Source organism: Zosterops lateralis (genome assembly GCF_965231275.1).
Source record: "Zosterops lateralis genome assembly, chromosome: 3".
Taxonomy (NCBI): Eukaryota; Metazoa; Chordata; class Aves; order Passeriformes; family Zosteropidae; genus Zosterops; species Zosterops lateralis.
In genome coordinates, this window is record NC_139764.1 from 75,430,398 (window position 1) to 75,445,335 (window position 14,938).

Here is a 14,938-nt window from a genome sequence, read left to right on the forward strand (position 1 = left end):
ATCTGTGTTTGAAGAAAATGTATGTATAATTTTGAACTAGTACTCATACTAAATATCATTTGATAAAAACATGCTTTTCTACCCTGCCCTCCATTCTACTATCCTGTCTCAGAAGAACCCCCTTTCTTCTTCCTCCTTTTTAATTTTGGGTACTCTCTAACCCCATAAACCTATTGTTCATTTTTATTTCTTTCTATTATCCACAAATTCTCAATGCCATGCTGTTTTCCTCCCAATGACACAAGCATTAACCTTGCCACTGAAAAAAAAAATCTCACTTCTTTCTACTTTAGAGCTAATTGATCATTGTTTATAAAATCCTCTTTATTTTTTCTCTAACAGTAACTATTTTCCAACATATCCTAGTATGCACAATGAAACTATTCTTACTACACTTTCTAATTACTCCTTTTTGCCAGACACTATTTCATCTTAATCTATCAGCTGTGTTTGATATCACTGACCTCTCCTTAACTCATGTCTCAGTTAGTTTCTGTGATACTTTCCTGGATCATCTCTTGCTTCTGACATCTGACCTTTCAGTGCATTCATCAAAGGAGAAACCTCAGTGTGGTGGAACTACAAACTGTGTTCTAGATTACTGTCTTCTTTTTCATTCTCAGGTAATTTTATCTTCAGATGCAAACTGATTTTATTATTCCTCTGGTATGACAAATCATACTTCTTTGGCCAAACCTATTTTCTCCTATACAAATCAAAATACTGTTTCATCTCTCATACATTCCTGAATATATCTAGTTGTCGGTTCAGATTCCATGCAGTAGAATAGAATAATTTCTGAGCCCATCCCTGCCTTTAAAGTTATACCAGTGGGCATTGTTTGCCATTTCTTGGTTCTAGTCTATAGATTACAGGCCTTTGAGGCATAGATTTTCACTTCTGATCATAATTGCCTCACCATGGAGGTCCTTGCACCACAGTACTGATGGTTGTTGCAAATAACAGTTAATGTATCTTGTTTATTCTGCTGGAAATGGGAACAAGTTTTAATTACAGTCAGGGCCTGTGCGTTTTGTTTTTCACTAACAGCCCCAAACCTCACCACAGAGTGAACACCTTCTTCCTTGATGGAAAGGTCCCTCCATCTCTACCCAGCAGGCAAAGGTATATACACAAATACAAGACTACAAAGGAATGAGCTGAAGTAACTCTCTCGAGCTAAGAAGCCCCAGGTTAAGGAACAGGTGTTTCCAAAAATTAGGAATCTGGGAATGGAAGAAGAGGTGAGCTCATTTCCATGAAGAGAGCTTGCCCCAGGCAGTCCTGTAACTCACTGTAGAAGGCTTTCTCAGGGACTAGCCATCTGTCTAAGGCTGACCTATACACTGAATAAGCCACAGAGCCATCTCTGTAGCTGTTGAGGGCTTGCTTATAAAACCCCAAATATTTGCTGCATCTAACTGATCTGACTTCTTTTTTATAGGAGAAATTTTAGTTTCCAGATCACTTTGAGGCCAAGTAACAGAAAAGACCATCATTATTTTATGTTACCAAAGATAGATACATCTATTAAGCATCTCTTGAACAAATTATTATCTTGGTGTGTTTATTAAATAACCTCATTTAATAGCATTGGGGATAATGATAGATAGCTTGTACTGGTAATTCAATGAAAGTAATATCAAATTTCAGAGACAAATTAACACTTAGATTTTTCTAGAAGAACAAATATTTTCTTCAGGACATTTGGTAGTCTTTTTCTCTTAACATCTTCGTTCTCCTAGAAGAATGTAAGTTCTTTACTTAGAGCTGTGTTTTTCAATTTCTTTCTTTTTAAATTATTGCCAATTGTAAAAAAAAGTAACTCTTCACTAGGTCACAGAATAAAAATGAAAGTAAGTCTGGGATTTGCTGGAAGAGCAGATGCCCCATCAGGAATTCATATCACCCAACCTTGGCCCACTTCCAAAACGACACAAAGTTTTAGGTAATAATCTTAATTCCCTTTACCATGAGCAGAGAAAGATTCAGAGCTCAAACTAATCCTTAGATAGGCTTTAAGACTGTTTTGCTGACCTGACATTAGCTATAGATGGATTCTAGAAGATGGTTTAAACAAAATTACTATCATTTAATGGTATAAATCTAAGCCACATAAAACTGCCTCTTAGATTTTAGATTGTGCCTCAATGATAATCTCAGCACTACACAAAAACTGGAAAAGCTGTAACATGGGACAACAGGGAAAGAGCAATTTACTGCCCATATTCACAAAACTGTGTTTCTGCTTCAATTCAAGAAAAAAATACATTAAAAATTTGGCTTCCATGGTCCCAGAGAAGGCTTCAGGAGTAGGGTTACCAGAAGCAAGTATCCCTACTTCTACTGTAAGGGGATTTTCTTAATTTTTTCAGCGATGCTCACATCAAAAGAAAAGATGTTGGGGATGCTGAACCAGAATATTACAGCGTTTCTTACTCTCTGTCTTTTTTCTTTTTTTCTCTCTTTTTTTTTTTTTTTTTTTTTTTTTTTTTTTACTTCATCAAAAAATATTTATTTGACTTAATCCAAGATCAAATATTTTCCAGTTCTCTAAGGCTTTACATTTTGTTAAAAAAAATTGATCCACTAAAATACTTTTACACAGCTCTGAAAATAAGTGTGCCAAATACAACTGAAAGAGGAACAAAGATATGTTCTGTCTCAAAGCCTTTGCACTGTCCTAGTGAAAATGTGGAGATACTATCTAAGATTGTATCTCTCTTCCCCTACCTTGAGCAAAAATTATTTCCCCTTATTCTGATACAAACCAGTAGAATTTTGGTGGCTTGTATTTTTTTCTTAACTTTTGAACCAAAAGGCTTTTTAAACCATTTGATTCCCCTCTCTCTTGTCCATGAAAGAGCCTGAATTAGTGTATATGACCTCTTTTGAGGACAGTCTGTTGAGTAGGACTAGGGGTGCTGGTGCATGAGAGGATGGACATGACCCAGCAATCTGCATTTTGCAGCCCAGAAATTCAATTGTGTCTTGGTATGCATCAAAAGCAACATGGCCAGCAGGGTGAGGGAGGGGATCCTGCCCCTCTACTCTGCTCTTATGAGAATCCACCTGGAGTGCTATGACCAGCTCTGGGATTCACAATACAAGAAGGACATGGACCTGCTGGGGTGAGTCCAGAGGAAGGCCACAAAGATGATCAGAGGGCTGAAGCACCTCTCTCTCCTATCAAGAGCAAGAGAAAGAGGTGGTTTATGGTTATTTAGCATGGAGAAAAGACTCCAGAGAGACCTTATAGGAGCCTTCTGGTAAGTAAAGGGGACCTACAAGCAAGCTGGAGCAGCACTTTTTAAATAACATCTTTTAAATAGTGATGGGACAAGGAGGGAATGGCTTTAAACTGAAAGTGGGTAGATTTAGATATCTGGAAGAAATTCTTTACTGCGATGTTGTGGTGTGTTTTTGGGTTTTACCAGTTTCTGTATGTATCTATTCTTTGTTCCATACCCCCATGTGAAACCCTTCTTGGTTTCTCCCAAGTGATTGTCAGGTGTCAATCATAATTATGGGTTCTGTCCATCACTTTATAGCCTCACCCTGATGTCTAGAAGATTCTAGCGAGGATGTCGAGTGATTGGCAGGGTCCTCGGTTTTCCCTCCCTTGATTTATTGGTTGGTTCTATTGACTGTCATTTATGTTCAGGGTCACTCCCTTCACCCTTTGGATTGGTTCCAAGCTGTCCCCTTCCCATTTCCCCACCCCCATACTTAAGGTGCTGTACAGAGAGGAAACCCGGCTTAGGCGCGTTGACTTTCTGGTGTGAAGAGGTCCTGCGTGGACTTAATAAAAACCAGCTGAAGTCCCCCACCAGAGTCCCTCCTTTTATTCCTTTGACATTGTTTATGTTTCTGCTGACGGCAAGAACCCACAGGATCGGGAAGTACCTTAGCATACAGAACCGTACCTTTCACTGCGGCTCCAGTGCCAGGGCTGGCCTGGCAACGCGGACAGGGGTCCTGAGACACACTGGACCACTGCACTGTGAGGCTGATGAGACACATGAACAGGTTTCCCAGGGAAGTTGTGGATACCCCATCATTGGAAGTGTTCCAGGCCACGTTGGAAGGGACTTCGAACAAAATGGTCCAATGGAAGGTTCCCCTGTCCTTGGGAAAAGGATTGTAACTAGATGGTCTTTAAGATCTGTTCTACCCCAAACTATGATTCAGTGACTCCCTGGGCTAAAGACGTACTGATAGCATATCTGATGGATACACTGAAACACTGGAGAGGATGGGAGAGGTAATCTGAACATGAGTCAGTTTATCAATCCCCAGAAGCAGACCACGCTTTGAGCCCTGCTGAGACACTATCAGCTCGGCAATCCCAAATTTGAAATAGCTTCTAAACTGCAGGCCTCCATCCTAATATGCTCATGATTTTACCATAATCCATCACAGCTAATTATATTAATATTCTCAATTTCATGCCATATGCTTCATTATCTCTGCAAGAGAAGTCAAGATTTCCAAAGGACAGTCTCTTCTTTGAATTTGAACATATCCTATTTTTTTATTTATTTTATGATTGTACCCTACTTATCTTATGCATTTAGTAATGTAGTCACATTACCATCATCGGATAACAAGAAAATTGGCTTTTTCTTCGTCTTCCTTTTGTGAAAGTCAGTTAAACAATGTTTCCCCTTTCACAGCTGAGAACCCTGCCCAATAACACAGTTGAAGTTAAATTTAGTTGAAAGAGAGTGAGAGCTTTTGTTGGGATCTGGCTGGAAATGACTGCTTGGTGGAAGTGCTCCTATGTTTTCCACAAACACTTTACAAGGCAAGGAGGAACTTTAAAGAGGAATGACAGCAAAAACTATTGGAAGATTAATGAGGATCCCTGCAGCCTGGTCTTTTATGGATCACCAGCTTTCCTTTCATCAGCTATATTTACTCAGCAAGTAAATCTACTGCTAAAAAATATGAAAAGCTCTTCCACAAGCCTGTTTAAAGGTAAGAGACCCTAAACAAAAGAGTCAACAGCATGCGAACAACAAAGAAAGCCTTGAGGGTGGGGAGGAAGAAAAAACCCTTAGGAAAACCTTCATCTTGCCTGTCAATTAGTCATTTTGCTATTCACTGCATTGCTGCTCCTGAACTATCTTTTCTTACAAATGGAAAGAATGCAACACAGAGTGGTTAATCATATTACTGCATTGATCTTTTATTAAGCAGTATGCTGAACCTCTTGGATTGTTATTAAAACTAAAATGTGTTTATGGCATACAGCATGTATATCTAGCCTTTTGAATCAAAGTATCTCCTGGCACTGTCACATACTAATGAGGCAAGTTGAGCTCAGAAACTTCACATTCATAAGCAGAAACAAAATTTTGTGTATTATACATTTTTAATGACTTGTCTCAGTACTGATTTTAACTTGTAATAAATTACATTTGTAGTGTATAACAGCAAATGCAATTTGTAATCATACAAAATAGTCCATGGAAATAGCATTCCATTGACAGAATTTTCTCATGTGTTTTTGCTGTGTTCTTCATGACATGGTGGTGATTTACACTCTAGTAAAAATTATCTAAAACATGCCGCTCTTATTTCAGGCCAAAAGCTTTTCCTTGTGCTCTGCTCATCTGTGGTGAGGCTTTCCCACTTGAGAAAAGCTCTGCAGTCACTGAGGATCAAGCTCAGCAGGTAAATTAAACTGCTGCCAAAATTTTTGCAGAAAAGTACTCTTTGTTAGTTTTTCGCTAAAAAACTAAGCTCTAAACAAGGACCGGTGGCCATTTATAGTCTATTCCAATTGAAAGCAAAAGCTCAGAGGTGGAACTGCCTGGAGTGGCCAGCAGTAGTTCAGGTTGGGGACAAGGCAGCAGGAGCAGTACCTCTTTTAGGAGGGAGGAGATGCAAACAGTAGTAAAGAGCCTATTTTATGGCCTCTTTTATTTATTTGTGTGGATATAGCTTTTGTTTGCTTTCTGTCACATTTAAAAGCTACATTTATATTTCGTGATGTTGTCTCACTTTCTAAATCATCTTTATAGCTATTTAGCAGATTTTTTGCAGTATATTCCTCATCATGATGCTCAATATATAATTACAATTGTTTAGGGGAATTTTTTTGAAACAAACCCTCTTTATTAAAATTAATGAATAAGTAGATAAACAGTTTCTACCTAAGGTATTTCTCTGAAAAGAAAAATCTGATTTAATTTTTTCTAATTTCTATTTGAAAGCAAATAAAATTCCACCACCACTCCCTACCAAAAACCTTCAAACAGAAAAATATTTTCATTTTTCTTTCGGGATTTCCTACAGGAAAACAAGTTGATATCATGCTGCTTCCATTCCAGTTCTTCTCCTAACTTCAGTCCTATTCATAGCAAGAAATCCTTTAACATGCATACATAGAGGCTTTCAGTTTTAGGTAGTGAGCATGAGAAATAATGCAGGTGAAGATTTAAACAAACACAACTCAGCAGCTACTCATACAAGCAGGCTAGGGACAACACAGTCAGATGTGGTTCTCTGCTCAGTCTGCAGGGTCTTGTAATTTTTTTCTGTATGGCTTTAGGAAAGAAGGAATTTCTCCATCAATATTTTTTTTTGTGCTTACGCTTCTGGGCCCAAAGACTTCCTATTGCATACACTGAGCACTGGTCCAGCCCTGACCACTCACATGCTACCACTGTGTAATAGAAACCTTCAGTCAAGCTAGGCTCATCAAAAAAGAATAATTCAAATGCAGCATATTCAAATGAACTCTGCAGTGAAAGAGGAAGCTAAAGAACCTTTTTGATAACATTTGCATGTGAGTCATTAAGCAGATGCAATGCTTAGAATGAACATTGCTCAGTAACTCCTCTTCATTTTTTGTTGATTAGGCTATTGATTAACAATAGTCCACAAACATTTAGATATGTTTTGAGTAATGAATCACTGACTGCTTTTGTTAAAGTTTGGATAGGTCAATAATTTTTAGGCCAGAAGTGATGTGCATGATCCTCACACACGTTACAGAATTATTTCTATTGTCAGTAAGTGGCTGGGTCTTTAAGTTCAATTTTTAAGTACAATAGACATTCTAGTCCATAACAGACACAGATACAATGGAATAAAGGGAAATAACCCTCTTTTTAGAAATACTTATATGTGTTAAAAGATATGGAATTTTTAAAGCAGCAATTATCTGCACAAATAACCTTTACATTTTTTACATATCACATCTTTCAGTCCCAAAACTCATCAGCCATGACAAGTTAGAATACATCAAGTTAGCATGCACTTAACTATGCATGTCTATGAGAATTTACTGTTTGGCCTCATTAATTCTGGTAATAGCACACCAAAATGCAGAAGAGACCCACTGCATACTACAGAGAGGGCTGTATCACATTTTAAATTTTGCAGATGTTCAGTAAGTTTATTTTTTAAATAAAATACCACTGTTTAAATACCTGGAAAAGAGAATATTTTTAAAAGAAAATTCCATTAAATTTGTCTGTTCACTCAACCCATTTGCCTTTATAACCACTTGCTTCGGTTTCACCCCTTTTTGAATCTGTTTTTATATTCTTAAAAGATAACATCATATTTTAGGAATCTTCTACTGACCTCAGCATGGCCAACATTGTATAAAGACAAACAACAAATAGGTAAAAAGTGACTCAACATAATTACTCTCCACCTGAATTATTAGGTAACTTATTTCTGAATAAAATAGAAAGTTTTTTTTCTTCACAATACCTTACACATCAACTGGCTAAACTAATCAAACTATCAGCCTAAATTTTAACTATCATAGATGCTGTTTTCTAAATAAAGTAAATTACAAGATTGTGCATTTTGTTATTCATAAATTCTGTTTCCTCTTCTGCACGAACAACAGGTGTATCATTTTCAGCACAATAACCATGTTATCAATAAACTTGCCATTGTATATTGAATATCTTCCTTCGACAAACTTTGTTTTCTTTTTTCAATCTATTTATTCAAATCTAGTTTCTTGGTTATTCAGCTTGAGTTTTGGCTCTAGCCAAAACTATCTCTCCTCAGCCAGTCAAGTTTGCCATCTAAGATGAAGTGAGAGATGTGGTTAATGGAGACACTTGCTGTCTGGGTGTACACACAGATCACACATGCCAGCCTCTTGTCCAGTCACTGCAAGGTTCACTTGTGGTAATTGTTGGGTTTGTTTGCAGGTTGATTGGCCAGGTAGCAGGCTGTGGTCTTTAGTGTGTGCCTATTCCAAGGTTAGATTAAGAAAATAACTTTTCAGCAATAGTGGATAAAAGAGTATCTTATTTTTCTCTTACAAAAGAGCACATCCAGGACAGCCAGCCATACACTGTGTTTTTTCCGGAACACAGCTTATGCCTCCATTATAAACCAGGAATTTTTAGATATATGATGTGCAGGTATCTGCGTACATCTACACACTGGTCACTCAAGGCTTCCAGCTCTAGAGGTAACACGATCTTAGTCACCTTTGAAGGTCTGGCCCTTTCAAGCTGGATTTCCTCATTTGGAACTGGCAAACTTCACCTTGATTACATGTTTCAGCTCTGTCCAAACCAACCTCTAGCTGTCTTGTCAGTTTGAATAACCTCAAAATCTCTATCTGCACCAGTAAATAAAAGAACAGTGTGGAATCTTGCCAAACATCAACTATTCGTGCTGTTAGAGCAGAAAGTGGCCAGATCAGCTAGTGCTTTCCTAAATAATTCCTGGGCATGAGCAGATGAAATTTCCTGTGGGGAGCCTGGAAGTGGGTATCTTATTTGGTGGCTCAAACAGTTGAGGAGTGGGATACAGAAACTCCTCTACCAGGCCACAAGTGTAAGACAACACACAGAGACATGGCTTAGCAAGACAGATTTGGCCAAAGAAGGTAAAAAAACCACTGCCAGATGCCGGAAAACAGGATCTCCTAATCATTCTCTCAATATCATACAATCTTACAAGAGTTTGGGTTGAAAGGGACATTTAAACGTCATCTAGTCATCTTGCTATAAGCGGAAACATCTTTAACTAAACCAGGTCGCTCAGAGCCTTATCCAACATGGACTTGAATGTTTCTAGAAACAGGACACTTGCCACCTTTCTGGACATATGTATGTGGGTAGTCCTGTCTCCCAGGTAAGGAACAGTACGAAAGAACGCCAACATCACCTCTAACATCATTGAGTACAGAGAACGTACTTAGAGATCTCCAAACATGGTTCTGGTCCACTTCAAAATGTCCTTAAGGAATTCTCCCCATCTCTCTCAGGGGCTTCAAAAGCCTGACAGGACATCTGCCTTCCTGAGTCATAATACTGAAGAACCACAGCACCACTGACCTTTACACTGGTGGCACTTTCTAGCAATACTTATTTTTGTACCCTAGAGAATCAGTTCTGCAGAAACAGTAGGCTCTGCTTGAAAGTCCTGTGAGATCCCTGTGGTCAAACATGTTCTGGACTAGCACAAATTTGGATGACCTGGAAAACAGCTCTCAATCCCTGATTAGTACTGAAATTGAAAGACATAACCTAAAAGGATTAGGAGACTGAGTAAAGAATTTTAGTAGTCCTATTGCAGCCCTATTACAACAAGCTGAACTCACACTAAAATGGGTCATCCTTTCAGGGACAGAAAGGAAAAAAAGGCAATTTCAGTCCTTTATACTATAGAATCATAGTTCTCCTGATCTATTAAATGATGTCCTTTTAAAAAATTATACAAACAAAAAAGTCATCAACAGAACTTCTCATTTCTGTTTCTTTTGAAGCTGACCAACTGATAAAGGTAATACAGATTTTCTTAAAGTTTTGTGAGGAAAGTATAATCCTATAGTGAACAGTGTTAACCGCAAATTTCATCCCAGAGTTAATTTCTCTAGCCCATTTATAAATCTTTGAAATACAGGTTTGTAATGGAAATACTGACAGACCCTTAACAATAGTGCTGCTATAATGAGATTTGTCATTTATGATTAATTGAGGATAGTCTTAAAACATCTTTTCTAAAAGCATCTTCTTTCCATCAGATTCATTCCCCATAAAGCTATATCATAAAAATCAGTTCCCCAATTTTGTCAAGTGCCAGAGACATTCTGCTTATTTACCCTTAATGATAATCCAAGCTTCTGACAAGTAATAATTTCATCTGTGTCACTTCAATCAAACTGATTTTATTGCAAACCTACAAAAGCAAGGTCTAGGAATCTGCAGTGTTTTTAATAATGTATTTCTAATTGCAATATTGTTTTAAAATCTGTGAAATACAAATGGATTTAAAATAAATGTATGCCTAATGATATGATTAAATTAAGAATAAAAAAAAGTATGGTTAGCTGAAAACTATTTAAAAAAATGTTTCATTCTAAATGTTTCACTTAGTGCATTAATACCACTTTGTGAATGCAGTTCGTTTACTCTAGTGTAATTGAATTTGCTTGTTAATCTGTTTCCAAAAGGTGTTCAAAAATACAGCTGTGAAAGCAAATGGAATTTTAGAAAAATGAATATTTATGAAGATCCAGATTTCCTTATTCCCAAAGGAATGTTTAAATTTTACTCCAAATCTTTAGAAAGATTTTTTTATCTTGCTTCTTGCGTATATTAGTGATGTGGGCTGCTTATTAATCAATGTTTAACAATGTAATTACAGCTGGTTTTAGTCTTACCAGATAACACAGATTAATAAATGACCTGCAACTAGTGAAGTGTGTAGAAAGGGTAATGAATTCCTTCCATCAGCACGATAATTTATTAGTAATAAACAAAGAGTATGATGAATTAGAAGAATTTGTAGAGTTTCTGAATATTGCACCAAAATTTCCAGATGAAAGCATTTAATCATGCAGTTTTCATTAATTTATTTCCATTGTAGCAATTTTGTGAGCTATACTATGCTGGGATTTGCTTTTCTGAGCTGTGTTAAGATGTCCATTGAAAGCCAGGTTCTCGAGTTTTATATCAACTCACACTACTACACACCAATCTTGCCTGTAACTGCAGTTAGTGTAACTTTGATGTAAACTAACTAAATTCTTTCCATATAGCAAAACAAAATGTAGCTAAGCAAAGCTGTCTCCTCACTGGTAGAAGTATGTGGAATTCCTTTGGACAACAATATGCAGTTGCAGGTAAAAAGAAGCAGTTATAGAAGCGGCCTGATTAATGTGACCTATCAGTGAAGTGGGGTTATCACACATATCTGCATGCTAGAGAGATGTAACAGCAAAAAACATAAGCAAATGTAGTTCTAAAACAGTCTTGTTATTTTAGCCTTCTTATGAATTCTACCAGCTTTTCATCATTTGGATACAGACAGTCACCTTTTGAAATCAAAGCTACACCTTTCTGAGAATTGTACAATTCCCTATGAACAGCACAGCTGAAGGTGAGAAAAAAAGGTAAGGCATAGATAATACAGCATACCTGATGGCACCATCAGTAATTGCACCAAACAGCAACAAAACTGTTAAGTGACAGCACCCACAGTGATAACCCAGTACACCCCCTGCACAGCACAGCAGCCTCCCCTTTTTTTGTCTTTACTCCTGCTGCTCTGTTTCCCTGAGCTGCCTGTCTCTCTAGTTCAGCAGGGCAGAGGAGGAGGCAAGCTGTACACTTAATCTTCCCCACTCCTCTCATTCCTCCAGCATGGTCTTGAAACAGAACCAAAACAGTGAGAGAGCAGTCAGGTAGATCTGCTGTGCCCTCAGGTGAGAGAGGATGCTTCCTGAGGACAGGCACAGCTCACTGAGGATGTACAGAAGAAAGCAGTTCAAACATCTCCTCTCTGACTGTAGGTTACTGTCTCAACTGTAAGTCAAACTTCTTCAGGAGCAACTCCCAGTCTCCTAGAAAACCAGGTGGAAAGCTAATGGGGGAAGAGGTGGAGAACAACCAGTCCATCCTCACAAAAGAATGTAGATTTTTGTCCCTTTTAAAATCTAATACTATCCAGATACTTGAGATTATTTTTTTTTTTTTTAATATCCAGATAAACAACTTTCAAAAGCTTTAAGTGGTGTAACTCATCCTAAGTTAGATATCTTAGCAGGTAGAAATCTTAGCAGGTGAATAAAAACACAACTCCAGGGTTAGGAATGTTAGGAAACATCAGGAAAGGCTCAGGCTCACAACACTTAGTAATTGGAAGAGTGTGTGGAGGACTGTTAAGAGAGCTCAAGACCCACTGTGCTTTGACCAACATCCAGCCCTATTACATATGTGCATCTAAACACTGCACTGACTTCTATGAGAATTCTATACCTGGAAGAATTGCAACAGTGTCTCTCAAAGTGACACAGTGACAGAAGCATACCCAGGGGGAACCTGAGGGCACATCAAAAGTGAATTCAGAGCACAAATCGGTGAGAATGTACAAGCTACACCTAAAAATATGCATAGATTTCAGTAGGTTAGAATAGGCTGTAATGAATTATGTAACTGTCATGAATTCTTGCCAAAAAGCCCCAACTAGCATAATGTTGTTGCAATTATGTCAATTCACAGGAGATAAGAGACTGGCCCTGTGTAAACAGTGTTTCGTGCATGAAGCTGTATTATCTCTACATTCCATTTATCTAAGACTACTGAATTTATGAGGAAATTATGTATGTAGTCACATACATATGCATATTTGACAAATAAATGTGCTGAAAAGTCTCAGTATGAGCAGATACGGTACAGTACTTGTTTTGAAAGAAAAGTATCTTAAATAATCTCCTAGTGAATCCAAATTCAGATGAAGCTCTTGCCAGCTGCCAGCAGTTACTAACAGGTACAGCAGAGGCAGTGCAGACTTAAAGCTATGTTCTGATTTCAGCAGGAAGGAATGTGACAAACTAGGGTATTTTGCTGAGCCTGATTAAGCACCTAAAATCTAGCTTAATTATGCTACAGCTGGCTATATGCAAGACACATTATATGGCAGGACAAAAAGGGTGGAATAGCAGTAAAGACTCCCTGTTTCTCTCTGAGGGAGGAAAGCCTTTGCATAGGCATGCCACAAGAAAACCTTCAGAGCACTGACTTGTAAATAACAGCGAGGGGCAAAGCTAAGGCCAGGCTGGGGGAAGGAAGTGTGGTTTGGGACAGGGCTCCAGACAGCAAAGGCTGAAACTGGGCCTTGCAGGGCACCAGCCAGCTTCAGAAGTGTGCCATAATTTACAGGACCTCAGAGCATTTCGGAATACAATAAAGGCATTCCCACCTTACCAAAGGAGAAGGACACAAATGTGACTTATACTCTTTCAGCCTGCCATGTCCTTTGACTGTAAATTTTAAGAGACACATAATGGTAAATTTTGGGTGGTTTTGTTTTGGTATGTTTGTTTGTTTGTTCCTTGTGCAGCAACACTCATTGACAAGCCTGTGACCATTTGGGAGAAACACAAACTCCCACTGCCCATATGGGATGATTAGGAAGAGATATGTTAACAATGAAGAAGGAGAAAGAAGTGTAGATCTTTTCTCCTGGAATTCAGAAGCTAGATTTCATCTAAAATATCCTTGGCAGATGTCTGGGTCTGGCAGACTACCTTTTTTTTTCTTTTTTTTTTTTTTTTTTTTTTTTTTTTTTTTTTTTTTCTTTTTTTTTTTTTTAATAATCCTGATTCTGGAAGTTCATTTAGGTAAGTTGATTTCTTACTGTGGGGCTTGCTACAGTAATACAGCAGTCATGGATTTTTTTTTCTGGTAGTGTACAAATAAAATAAGTAAAAAAAAAATACAGAATCATACTATTCACAGACAGCATAAATCTGAATTCTTTTGTTTTAAAGTTCAATCTGCCAGATATATTAATTCATTTCCTGTAACATTATTTGAATATTTGATTATATTTGAAAATGGAATGAAAAGAACAAAATTTTAAAGTGAAGGGAAATAGAACATGTTAATTCATATATCACAGCAGAAGATGTTAATTCATGTATCACAGATGACTTTAATGTTTTGAACTGTACTATTAGAAGGGAAAAAATAAAGTTTCAAATAAATTGATACACTATAATCTTTTTAGTCTGCCTAGAGAAGACTGTTACGACCAAATAATTACAGAGTGCAAGGTAGACTGTCTAAAATTGCAGTTTGGCTATGAGATAGAAAAATCGTATTAGAAAATAAACAGTTAATTTAATCATAAACGCAAGGAAGTTGAAGGATGCTCCAAGATATGTACTGTGAGTAGAAAATATATTTGTTACCTATCAGATAAATTGTAGACAACAATGTAGCAAAAGATTATTCAGGGTAGCCAGAATTAAAAAAGGTTATGCATTGGATTAGAAAACCTAACTGTAAGCAACTGGGCAACAGAACGACAGATGAATTACTGTAGACTGTTGCCAAATTATTCATAAAAAGAACCACACAAAAAAAATTATGTATAAGAAACCACACCCCACTGCATCATTTAGCTCTTTTTATCACTGCAGTTCAAATCACCTTCTCAAGAAAAACATGGGCAAAAGGACAAATACAGTATTTCTTGAAATTAAGTGCTTTTCAACTGAAAGAGCTTGAATGATACTTAGTGTTGAGTTAAAAGTGTCACTCTCATTCAGCTGGAGTATCACCTAGCTCTCATCTAGATCAATGGAACCACTTACATAAGGAAAACACTATCTGAACTGAGGCCTTAGATGGGAAACAACTAAGAATTTGCTTGGCAAATGCATGTGAAATTATATTAATTAAAAGAAAAGAAAACCTATTCAGTGGTGCGTGGGGTGAAATTATCGATTTGTGGTGCATGTTTTCATGGAGATAGGGAAAGCTAATCTGGTTGCATGAAGGACAGAAGGGGCAATATTACAACACTGTGGTTTATATTTGCCATATTTACTGATCCGGGCAGGGGTTAGCTTGCCCTTTAGGGTCTGCTACAGAAAAGCTTTTTTTCTTCATTATACAGCCATGTAGCTTAATTGTATAGGGGATTTGCATCATCCCTG